This window comes from Mustela lutreola, chromosome 3 (assembly GCF_030435805.1).
Source record: "Mustela lutreola isolate mMusLut2 chromosome 3, mMusLut2.pri, whole genome shotgun sequence".
NCBI lineage: Eukaryota > Metazoa > Chordata > Mammalia > Carnivora > Mustelidae > Mustela > Mustela lutreola.
The window spans coordinates 130,392,059-130,405,935 of record NC_081292.1 but is presented as its reverse complement, the minus strand read 5'-3'; positions in this window follow the sequence as shown (position 1 = coordinate 130,405,935).

Below are 13,877 nucleotides of genomic sequence, written 5' to 3'. Positions count from 1 at the left end.
ATAACTTTTGACCCCCTCAAAACCGAACTACTAATAGCCTACTGTTGACCAGAAGCCTTACCAATAACATACAGTCAATTAATACATATTTTGTGTGCTCTGTATGACACACTACATTCTTACAACAAATTAACCTAGAAAAAAGAAAATGATATTAACAAAATCATAAGGAAAAGAAAATACATTTACAGTATTGTATAATATTTATTGCAAAAAAAAATCTGCATCTAAGTGGACCCATGCCTTTCAAACCCATGTTGTTTGAAAGGGTCAGTTACAGTTCCTCACAATACTTTGGCAAATTACATAGGCCAATATATATATTAAAGGTAGCCCTTATCATGTATTATAACTTTGGATATAAAGTCTGGGATATATATTCATGTGAAATTGTAGAAAACACTCTGTACATAGTCTTCTTAACATTTATCATGGCTTATAAGACATGATGATATGACTGCATAAAACGTCTGACTCGGAAGCTTTACTGAATATTGAGAATAACACTACTATACACAGAAAAACTTGTGAAAAGAAATCTGCTTGTTGCAACTGTGCCCCTAAAAACTCCCTCAACAGTATAACTGCTCTAGTATCTTTTCTCATTCTTCTCTGCCTAAAATAATCTTAATTCTTCCTCCAGCTAATAACCCATCCTTCTCATTTCTTATTCAATTATCCTGCTGACTATTTATTATATAGAGAAATCTGGGCTTTTCTGGCAGCAGAAATAAACCTCTTCTAAGAAAGATATGGTCCAGAATAAGTGAAAAAGACTACAAACTCTTTAGTAATTTTAGTTTATTACCCTTCCTATTTAACCAAGTTCCATTTTTTTCTTAGATCTTTTATATCAGAAGTGAAGGAATGAATGAAAGCTTCACAGAGAACTGGCAATAACCTTTTGGTTAACTGAGACTATGCCAAGAAAGAAAAATGAGAATTATTAGAATGAAATATTTGTACTATTTCATGTTCTTAAAAGTCTGTCTTTTCGAGGTCTAAAGAATTAGCATCCTAGCATCTTCATTTAATTTTGCTTTAGTAGAGAGCTAAGAAGAGCATAACAGTGACATGCCATTTAATTACTTTCTGATTTGATGTGCCATTTTAATTAATCTGGCATTAAGTACCCTTACTATAAGATACAATAGTGAGGGTGCACATTATCCCTTTAGTTTTTCCATTACTCAGGGGAAGAGATGGGAGAGTACTAAAGCTTTTAATACCAAAGTTTACAAGCTGATGAAAATATAAGTTTAGCACAGATTTTGTGCTATTCAGGTAAGATACATACTAGCTGAAGAATGTTTAAGCACCAAATATATTTATAAACTTTCTCAGAGATTTTCCATCTTGAAAAATAATACTGTTTCTTGAAGAAGCCACTGAAAGACCACTTTTGAGTCAGTTTTATAGTTATTTTTCAAAAGCCATCAGTACTTACTCTTTACCAAAATATTTCTCTATTTAAATAAGCAAATGCTGATTCAATATCAAAACTAAAATTAGTAGTTTATACCAAGATTATCAAGTAGCTAAACTTTTATATTTACCCAATACTACTCACCAATACTTTCTTCTCACCCAGCCAAATGCCCAATGACTTCGTTTTACATCACTTAGCATACTAATTCTCAGAATTTAGCCATGCAGACCATCATCAATGGGCTTTGGTAGTCTTTCCCCCAATCTGGATCATTCAAAAATACTTTGGCGAAATAAATGTATGCATATATGGTCAATCAATCCATGATAAAGAAGGCAAGAATATACAATGAGGAAAAGACTGTATTTTCAATAAATGGTGTTGGGAAACTGAACATCTACATTCAAAAGAATGAAACTAGACTACATTCTTATACTATACACACACAAAAAAATACAAAATGGATTAAATACCTAAATGTGAGATGTAAAACCATTAAACTCCTAAAAGAAAACATAGGTGGTAATCTCATTGACATTGGTGTTAGCAACATATTTATAGCAATGTCTCCTCAGGCAAGGGTAACCAAAAAAATAAACTATTAAGATTACATCAAAATAGAAAGCTTTTGCACAACAAAGGAAACCATCAACTAACAAAAGGCAACCCTGTGAATGGGAGAAGATAATGGGATACTAACCCACAATATATAAAGAACTGGTACAACTGAACACTGAAAAACAAAAAATCCAATTAAATAATGGGCAGAGGACCTACCTCCCTGAGTAGACATTTTGCCAAAGGCATACAAATGGCCAAGAGACACATGAAAAGATGCTTAACTTCACTAATCATCAGGGAAATGCAAATGAAAACCACAAAGAGATACCACCTCACATCTGTCAGAACGGTTAAAATCAAAAAGACAAAAAATAAGAAGTGTTGGTGAGGACATGGAAAAAAGGGATCCCTTGCACTGTTGGTGGGAATGTAAGTTGGTGCAGCCGCTGTGGAAACCAGTATGGAGATTTCTCAAAAAATTAAAAATAGAAATAACATATGATCCAATAATTCCACTAGTGGATATTTATCCAAAGAAAATGAAACACTACTTCAAAAAGACAATTGCTACATTATGTTTACTATAGCATTATTTAGAATAGGCAAAGTATAGGAGAGCAACCCATGTGTCTGTTCATCAGTAGATGAACAGATAAAGAAGATGCAGTGTGTGTGTATACACATACAGACACCCACAAACATACACACAATGGAATACTATACAGCCAGAAAAATGAGATCTTGCTGTTTGTCACAACATGGATGGACCTAAAGGGTCTTATGGTAAGTGAAATAAGTCAAAGACAAACACCATATGATTTCACTTACACATGGAATCTAAGAAAAAAAACAAATAAGCAAACGAAAAGCAAAAGGCGTAAATACAGGGAACAAAGTAGTGGTTGTCAGAGGAGAGGTGGATGGAGGGATGGGTGAAATAGGTAAAGGGGATTAAGAGGCACAAACTTGCAGTTATAAAATAAGCCACAGAGATGAGAAGTACAGTATAGAGAATATAGTCAATAATTTTGTGATAACACAATATGGTGACAGACAGTGACTATACTTATCATGGTGAGCACTGAGTAATATACAGAATTGTTGAATTAATATGCAGTACACCTGAAGGTAATAGAACATTGAATATCAATTATACTTCAAGAACAAAAAAGAATTCCTCCCCTTTTTTTAGGAAAGCTGCTGTCCAATTCCCTAGGGTTTTCAGCTCTTTAGGCATGTACCCAGTAAAGTACTGATGCATTATTCTCTCCAAAATAATTTGTTTTGAATTTCAAGCTCCAAAGAATAATGAAGAAAATTTGATTCACATTCATCCTCATTTTATGGGGTAAATTTCCTTTGCCATGAATCTACTGACTTAGGTAATTGATTATTCTAAACTTGGCGTTAACAAACTTTTTCCATACAGGGGCCAGTTAGTAAATATTTTTGGCATTGCAGGCCACATGGTCCCTGTCACAATTATGCAACTCTGCCACTACTTAACTCTGTCACTGTAGCATAAAAGCAGCCATACACAATCCACAAATGAAGAGTGTGGCTGGATAACAAAAAAACTTTTTTTAAAAAATACTGGTGGTGACCAAGCTTGATCCATGGACATAATATGCTAATCCTTTTCTAAATTAAATTAACATAAAGAAGGGTGATTTTCATTTTTAGGAGAAAAGGCATGGTTATTGAAATCAGATCAACGTGTTTAAATTCTGAGTCTGGCAATTTATAGAATTTGGGCTCGGTAATAATAACACTTTGAGTCTGTTTTATCATCTGTTAAAAGGATACCACGTGCTGAACTGTAGGAGAATGAATGTGTGCTGTTTTAAGCCAAAAAAAAAAAAAAAAAGATATTATACTTCCCACCTTGCACATATAGGGAGAGTAAAAGGAGTATAACTTTCTTATTATACTTACCAATTAACACACTTTATAACACTTTTAAAATGCAATACTTTGAGATGAATAGATGTTAGAAGGGCAAATTTCAGTCAAGATAGCAGGGAATTTATGCTTTAAGGTACCTACTTCTCCACTACAATAATAATAATAATAGGTAAAATATAAAAGTATAAAATTAAAGTATCATACTAGGCTCAGATACAAAATGAATATTTTTGAAAGCCAGTAACACAGTAATACTTAGCTGGCTATTGGGAGCAAAGCAGCAGGTGTCTGACACTGTGGATCCAGAGATAAGCAATGCCTCAAGTTCGGCTCTGGTGTAGTAATGCACATTGATATTTTCTAGGAAGGGGATGGACTGGAGTCTGGCTCAAGATCTGATGCCAGGAGGTGGGAAGTCTTATAATTGGAGCAGCATCCTCCATAAAGAAGGCTAGTCTAAACTTTTCAGCCTGCTGAATGTAACTAACACAGAAAAAGCTGAAAGCAAAAGGACAAAGGACAATTAAGCTCCATGACCAGGGAAAGACTTAAAAACACTGCAGAGAGAGACTTCAGGAAAAGCCAGTCCTATCACCATCTTGATCTTGGGTTTCCAGATCCAGAACCATGAGAAAATAAATTTGTGTGGAGGGTCGCCTGGGTGGTTCATTTGATTAAGCGTCTGCCTTCGATCCAGGTCAGGATCCCAGGGTCCTGGAATTGGCACCACATCAGGCTCCCGCTCAGTGGGGATAAAATAAAATAACAATAAAATAAATAAAATAAAATAAAATAAAATAAAATAATAATAAAATAAAATAAAATAATAAATAAATAAATACAGACGTAACAATCAAAAAGAGAATCGACAAAGTAAAATTAGAATTGAAAAAAAAATCACTCAAAATACAACACAGAGAGATAAAGACATAAGTGTTATAAATAAGTAAGAAACAAGGGATATTAATAGGTGTTATGGGGAAAAAATGAAGGAATGATGGGCAATGGTTAATAATTTTGCATAAATGTGCATGTGCTTAGCAGTAAAAAATAGAATATTCTCAGTGTCAAGCAGAAAAATTAAATAGATAAATAAATACAAATCTATAGCTCATCACATTGTAGTAAAACTACAGATCAAGGATGTAGAACAAAACTTACAAACTACCAGGCAGAAAAAAGAAACATTATTTTTTAAAAATAGCCCTAAATATTATATAAGCCTTTTAATCTATTATTAGAAGCCATAAATCTATAAGGTTCTGACTTCAAATTGCCAAGAAGAGAAAACTTGTCAGTGTATAATTTTGTTTCCAGGTAGCATATCATTTAAAAGCAAGAGCAAAATAATAAGATCAACAAACTTTCATGAGAAGAGTGATTAAACATGTGATTCTGTTGTAAGACAAGAGACCTCAGAAAATATACTGGAATAATGTTTTTAAATCCAACAGCCACAGAAACTTCCTTAGAATCCTTGTTTAGTGTCACCCACTCAAACGAGGCCTAAACTTGATAAACACCATATTGAAACTAGGGATTATTCCTAGAGATGATGAGAAAGTTATTGGAAGAAGTTAATGGGGGGATTTAACTGCTGTCTATATTGTTCATTTTTTTTAAGATAAACAAAAACAAGAAAAAACCTTTGAACCAAACAAGAGGCCAGCAATGAAAACATTAGGTTCTGATAGAACTGGGTGGCAAACCTATGGTGGTTTATTATTCTCTTTACTGTCTTGTATGCTTTTGAAAATACCTTGCTCTACAAAAAAATTAATGATTATAGAAAAATGTAAAAGCAACAGTTGGTATTTTCTACACATACTGAAATATTAGCGGTCAATATATGAGATGTATATAGATGGATATCTTGGTGGCAAACATTTTATCTTCTAACTCCCCTGTCAAACAATAATACATACCTAACCGAAACTTCCACCAAGACCAATCCCTATTCCACTCCCCATAATATTAGAATCTGTCCAAAAAACAGACATGGGTTCTCAAACTTTGAGTTTGCCTAGTGATTTCTAAAGAGGGGTGAAAAATTAAGGCTGCCGTCCACCAGACATCAAAGAACAGAGAACGATACAGTTGACTGAGCAAAGGGTATGAGGATCTCCATGTGCTTCCATGGCTCCAGTTAGTCGTCCTTTAGTCTTTGGCATAGGAAAAACTTGAGAACAGTCAGAGGAAAATGATGATTTAAACAGTGACATTAGGATGGAAGATTGGAGGCACTATGAAGAAAATAGCTAGAGAGGTAAAGCAGGTTCATTTGATGGAGATCTTTGAATTCCATCTTGAGGATCTTAGACTTGTAAATTATCTTTGAGCAAATTAAACTTACTATATGTGTGCATAATATTGTTAAATAGCAAAGCTGATATTACTACAATCATGAGAAAATATTTAATAGCAACTCTAAAAGTATATTATAGGGCTATGAAAAGAATGAGAAAAATAAAATAGTACTTAGCTGCAGAAATGAGTAAATGTTTTACAGTAAGTTACTTTTCTAACCGAAAATCTTATTGAAGATAAAGGGAGAAAAATTAAAGGATGCAAATTAATTTCATCTTTAAATCCACCCCCATTGCAGTGAGATCTCTGTGTGTTTCCTAGATATGCAGAGAGTTTACCAGGTATAGGAGAGAGGAGATGGGAGAGATGACTAGCTTAAAATTTTCCTAGTTACTCTGTCTCTAAGTCACCTTTTGGTGAATTTCTTTAGAGGACAGATCATTTTGCCATCCCACAAGTACTAGATTTATTCCAAATACAGCAAAGATTCTATTGTAAAATAAATGATGAGATTGTAACAAAGTATAACAAAATTACAAATTAGGCAAAAGAGTTGACCCATTTAAACTAACTTGGTGCACTATCAGAATATTTTAAAAATCAAAAACCAATGCCATCTGATAAGAATTTTACAACATTTCTCCCAAGATTACACTCAGTGAGTTCCATAATAAATAGAACTATGAACTACTATGAAGTAGTACTATGAACCATGAATAAATAGAACTATGAACTAATAAGAAGGACTTATTCAGGTGTTTTTCTGTGAAAAAAGAGAACTAAACCTCAGTATTTGGTATCTAGACTAGGTCCAACAGAACCTTCTGTGATGATGGAAATGTTCATTCTGAACTGTCCAATATAGTATCCACTGGCCACTTGCAGTTATGGTGCATATGAAATATGGCTAGAGCTACCAAGGAACTGAATTTTTAATTTTATTTCATTTAAATAATTAATTGTAAATAGTCACAGGTTGCTTGAAGCTAGTACATTAACACAGACCCAGATTATAAGTGCCCACTTCAACCTTGACTAAATTTAGTCAGAAAACAAAAACAAATAGAAAATATAAAAAGTAGTTGGCAGAAGTTAATTTCTAGGTATTATAAAGATATTGTCATATCTTCTTAGGACTTTTTATAAGCTGACCTAAATGACCACTGGCCAAATTTTATACAGACCATCACCATTAGTAGTCAAAATTGTATCTGTGAAATCTAGATGATTAATTAAACTGAAAATCCTTTCTTCCATCACATTCCTTGCAAAAGTTGTGAAGAACTCAAAGAAGACTCATTAAGCCATGTGTTTTGTTGTGGGAATTCCCACATGCTACAGTGAAAGGGAAAAGACCCAAAAGCCAAGTCCTTTGATGGGGCGTGGCCTTGCACTTAGAGGAGGGCTATCAGGCCAGGATTCAAACTTGAGTGGTGTTCACTGCTCCCCTTCCCGTTACCTACTCTTCTCCCCCTTTCTAAAACATTTTCTTAAACATTTCTAAAACAACTCTCTATTCCCCTGGAAATAATTTCTTTGCAGAAGCCAACTTTCTAAGCCAATTTTTCTACATGGCTAACACATTACTCCATTTCAAAGTACTTTGAAAGAGTGAGAAATTAAAGGCGAGAAATGGAGAGCAAAGTAGAAAATCCAAATTAAACAATCTGTTGAGGCCCAGTTTTATACATCCCCCTTTCAAAGCTTTGGGAATTATTTCCTTTGAATACAAAGCTCTTTAAACCACCCCAAACCTAGCCCTGCTATTATTGCAAGATCTGGGCAGAAATAACTCCCCGAACAAATTTGTGTACAAATTACTGCAACAAATAGATTAAATATCGATTTAAAGATTATGGTTTTACAACAGTTTTAATTACCTCTTGTTGCTCTCTTCATGAATCACATGAACTTTAAGATTAGAAGGTAAGTATTTGTACTTAGGTATATTATTCTACTTGAGAAAGAAGGAGGAAGCCCTCATACTTATTTTTTTGGTTTAATAAATAGGCACATCTCAAGTACTGCCTAATATTATCAGAGGTCCATGGAAAAATAATGCTAAGCAAAACAAAACAAACAAACAAAAAAAACCAGTGCAAGTGACTTTTACATAAGACTTAGTTTCAACCCAAGTATTTGCCCCTTTAACTCATTAACTTATGCTCTCAATTCTTTCATGCAAATAGTTTTTATTTCATTTCCTACAGCAAATCCTGGTTTTGAAAATAATCAGATAGAACAGTGTGCAATTTAAGGTCCCTACAACAAGTGCAGAAATGTTTTATGCTTGAGGGAACTGTGCATCGAACATCTGCTGCCGTGGTGAATCCCAGGAAGCCTGTCAAAGCACGCACGCATGAAAACAGAGAATGGAGAGAAAGACGTACTCACAGCCCTTGGGACAGGAGCCTAGGAAACCACAGCATCCACTTTGGAGATTATTCAGATTAATAATTAGGCTCATGTGGTACATTTTAGGTCCACCTACTGAACCTGAATCCCAAAAGATGAATGCTGTTGAGAGTTTTTATTACTATGTCACTGTACATTTCATGCAACTTGATTTAAAAGGGTAATTGAATAGAACCTCATACCGCATTTGCACTGCATCTTGTGACACAATGGAAATAGCATGGAAAAGGCAACTTATGCAAAACAGTCTGCGATGTGATAAGTTCATGCTATCTGTGAACTTATTCCCAAAGAGCAAGAACAAAATACTATTATTAATACATACATATATTCATAGAAGAACAAAAATACTTATGCTTAGTAATGTCCCCAAACACCCAGAGTTTGACATTTAAGTGAAAGGTAAAACAGTGGACAGGATAGTATATCTATAATATACATTTGTAGGACTGGAAAAGCCGGGAAGTCCCCCCAAAATAGAAAGAATTCTGAATTCACAATCACATCTCCCCCTAAGGGTATTAAATAAGATATCTGGGGCTTGTAGTAACTATGCAGACCTTCCAGTGAGTGATTACTGGAAGTAGTAGGAAGAAAGGAAATAAATTACTCACAAGTCATCTAAGACAATAAACCGCCCCTAAAAAAATGGCTTTTAAATGTGAAAGTCACACTTTTATTCCAGAAGGCAATCATTATTTTTTGAGATTATATTTCACATATCCAGAAATTGTGTATTTGGAAGTTACAAACTAGAACATATAACTGGAAACTATTTTTATGTGGAAAATGATGCCCTACTCACAACATAGTGGGATGGACCACTGTTAGATTTAACACACTGTCATAGGAGCATGTCATTCTTACTAGCTGCATATTCGGCATGTATACACTAACTCATCCTTAAATAATGACCCAGGATATTGATTATTATTATAGTATTCATCCTTGAGTTCAACGATGAATTGAATTCAACTGAGTGTTTGCAACAGCTTATTACAGAACCTGATATTTATGAGAAAGAGGCTGATTTAATAAATAGTTTCATAGTAGTGCTGGAAAAACTCAATAAATTATATTTTATAAGTACACATGTACATAAGTCTATGTATGCGGAACATATTTACACAAATACGCTGAATTTTTAATGAATACTTGTTTGTGACACAATTTGGGAGGTGAATTAAAGGAAGAGTATCATTGTGGGAGATGATGGCAGATTCAGTGGCAGTTCAAGATCTGTTATCTCCTCCTAGGCACATAAAAAGACCATATTTGGGTGCCTGGGTGCCTCAGTTGGTTAAGGAACTGCCTTCGCCTCGGGGCATGGTCCTGAAGTCCTGCGATCCATTCTCTCCCTCCCTCAGCCCTTCTCCCCGCCGTGCACACACATTCAGTCTCTGTATTAACAAACAAACAAACAAACAGAAAACCAACTTCCTGAACAATCTTACAACTTTTTATCCAACTACAGCGGCTTTCGGGGCTATGTGCTCCAGATGACCTGGTTGTTAAGATAGAGACCAGTCACCCAAATGTCATCAAACTTTGCAAGAGTGAGAAATAAATCTTTGTTTTATGAAGGCATTAGAGTTTTGACTTTTTTTATGCAGCATAAGCAAGACTATTCCACACAATTCCGAGAATTTCTCGAAATGCTTTAGAATGCTCTCAACACCCTCTCAAACCTCTACTGCAACCGCGATACTTCAGTCTCCGTTATGAGCAATTCACAAATTTCCAGGCTTTTTCATGTATAATGGTTCTCCATTTAATTCCTTAGATACAAGTAGTTGTGCTACTTAGATACAAGTAGTTGTGCAAACAAGTATCTTGGCCTTTGAGAATTTAATAACCTTCAAACAAATGGCCAGGTTGAAAGGGTCGTTCTTGTGGGTTGTAAAAAAAAAAAAAATGCTTTATAATCGAACTTCTTCGAAGAGAGCTAGCCAAAGAATTTTCCGGTTGCTCAAACTGCAACTGAAGTCGTAGCTCACAACAGAGGTCATGGCTGCTAAGTGGATCTGCATCTTAGTGCCCAGCTAAAGCATTTTATTTATACTTTCTGAGGACATAAAAGTCAAAGATGAATATTTCTATGCTGTTTATAAAAATTGCTTGCTCATTTTTATCACAAAGTTTACACTGTCCAGGAACTACGGAATAATTTCAAATTAGCTGCTCTTTTATTTCTACCATCAGTGAGTTATAAGATCTTTACTATACAGATTTCATAGTGCATAATGGCCAGTGATATTGTGATATTTTCAAAGGCATTACTAAAATTGTGATATTTTTAAACTATTATGAGTATTAGAAGCGAGATCTTAAGAATTATATGCATAGTTTTTGTTAATTTTTTTTTCAGTTACAACCAAATGCTGAAAAGAAACTACATGCTACTTAAATACCTACTAGAGTAACCTAGAGGTAGCCTCAAATAAGCTTCTCTGCTGATTAAAGGATTACCTTAGCTAAGGGATGGGGCATATTATATATGCTACATAGTTTTGTTGTAGATAACGAAGGGTTTTATTTCTTTCACTTCTTGTAGTTGGCCATGAGGAACAGGTAGGATAGGATAAGTTCAGAGTTGTTCATTTTTCCCTTGCTTCTCATCTGCTTAATTCTGCCTGACTCGATGAATTCATGAGAAAGGCTCTGAAATAATACATACATATGTTTTCTTAATACAGCAGCATATCTGTTTTCAATCCTCTGTCCACAATTTCTTGTGTAAATTTAAAAATTCTATTCTATCTATTCAGATACCTCAGAGAGAAACGGGTTATTTTCAAATCTGAAATTTTTAAGTATAGATCACTGAGTAACTATTTTCTATTTTTATGAGTAAAAAAGGATATAATCATCAACATGAAACAAATAAGGTTAACTTTACTGGAAAATAGTGTTTATGAATTAAGTAGACTACAAAAGAATCTTTGAAATCTCACTTCTTGGATTTTTTTTAATTTTTTAATTTTTTAATTTTATAATCATATAATATATATTTTATCCCCCAGGCTACAGGTCTGTGAATTGCCAGGTTTACACACTTCACAGCACTCACCATAGCACATACCCTCCCCAATGTCCATAAGCCCATCCCCCTTCTCCCAGCCCCCCTCCCCCCAGCAACCCTCAGTTTGTTTTGTGAGATTAAGAGTCACTTACGGTTTTTCTCCCTCCCCATCCCATCTTGTTTCATTTATTCTTCTCCTACCCCCTAAACCCCCCATGTTGCATCACCACTTCCTCATATCAGGGAGATCATATGACAGTTGTCTTTCTCCACTTGACTTATTTCACTAAGCATGATACGCTCTAGTTCCTTCCACGTCATCACAAATGGCAAGATTTCATTACTTTTGATGGCTGCATAGTATTCCATTGTGTATATATACCACAGCTTCTTGATCCATTCATCTGTTGATGGACATCTAGGTTCTTTCCATAGTTTGGCTATTGTGGACATTGCTGCTATAAACATTCGGGTGCACATGCCCCTTCAGATCACTATGTTCGTATCTTTAGGGTAAATACCCAGTAGTGCAATTGCTGGGTCATAGGGCAGTTCTATTTTCAACATTTTGAGGAACCTCCAGGCTGTTTTCCAGAGTGGCTGCACCAGCTTGCATTCCCACCCACAGTGTAGGAGGGTTCCCCTTTCTCCATATCCTCGCCAGCATCTGTCATTTCCTGACTTGTTAATTTTAGCCATTCTGACTGGTGTGAGGTGATATCTCATTGTGGTTTTGATTTGTATTTCCCTGATGCCGAGTGATATGGAGCACTTTTTCATGTGTCTGTTGGCCATCTGGATGTCTTCTTTGCAGAAATGTCTGTTCATGTCCTCTGCCCATTTCTTGATTGGATTATTTGTACTTTGGGTGTGAGTTTGCTAAGTTCTTTATAGATTTTGGACACTAGTCCTTTATCTGATATGTCGTTTGCAAAAACTGAAAGCTTTTCCGTTAAGGTCAGGAACACGACAGGGATGTCCATTATCACCACTGCTATTCAAGATACTACTAGAAGTCCTAGCCTCAGCAATCAGACAACAAAAGGAAATTAAAGGCATCCAAATCGGCAAAGAAGAAGTCAAATTAGCACTCTTCGCAGATGATATGATACTATATGTGGAAAACCCAAAAGACTCCACTCCAAAACTGCTAGAACTTATACAGGAATTCAGTAAAGTGTCAGGATATAAAATCAATGCACAGAAATCAGTCGCATTTCTCTATACCAACAAGAAGACAGAAAAAAGAGAAATTAATGAGTCAATCCCATTTACAATTGCACCCAAAGCCATAAGATACCTAGGAATAGACCTAACCAAAGAGGCACAGAATCTATACTCAGAAAACTATAAAGTACTTATGAAAGGAATTGAGGAAGACACAAAGAAATGGAAAAATGTTCCATGCTCCTGGATTGGAAGAATAAACATTGTGAAAATGTCTATGCTACCTAAAGCAATCTACACATTTAATGCAATTCCTATCAAAGTACCATTCATCTTTTTCAAAGAAATAGAACAAATAATCCTGAAATTTATATGGAACCAGAAAAGACCTCGAATAGCCAAAGGGATATTGAAAAAGAAAGCCAAAGTTGGTGGCATCACAATTCCGGACTTCAAGCTCTATTACAAAGCTCTCATCATCAAGACAGCATGGTACTGGCACAAAAACAGACATATAGTTCAATGGAACAGAATAGAAAGCCCAGAAATAGACCCTCAACTCTATGGTCAACTAATCTTTGACAAAGCAGGAAAGAATGTCCAATGGAAAAAAGACAGCCTCTTCAATAAATGGTGTTGGGAAAATTGGACAGCCACATGCAGAAAAATGAAATTGGACCATTTCCTTACACCACACACGAAAATAGACTCGAAATGGATGAAGGACCTCAATGTGCGAAAGGAATCCATCAAAATCCTTGAGGAGAACACAGGCAGCAACATCTTCGACCTCAGCCACAGCAACATCTTCCTAGGAACATCGCCAAAGGCAAGGGAAGCAAGGGCAAAAATGAACTATTGGGATTTTATCAAGATCAAAAACTTTTGCACAGCAAAGGAAACAGTTAACAAAACCAAAAGACAATGACAGAATGGGAGGAATATATTTGGATTTTTTTTTTAAGATTTTATTTATTTATTTGTCAGAGAGAGAGAGAGAGAAAGCACACAAGCAAGGGGAGTGGCAGGCAGAGGGAGAAGCAGTGTCCCCACTGAGCAAGGAGCCTGATG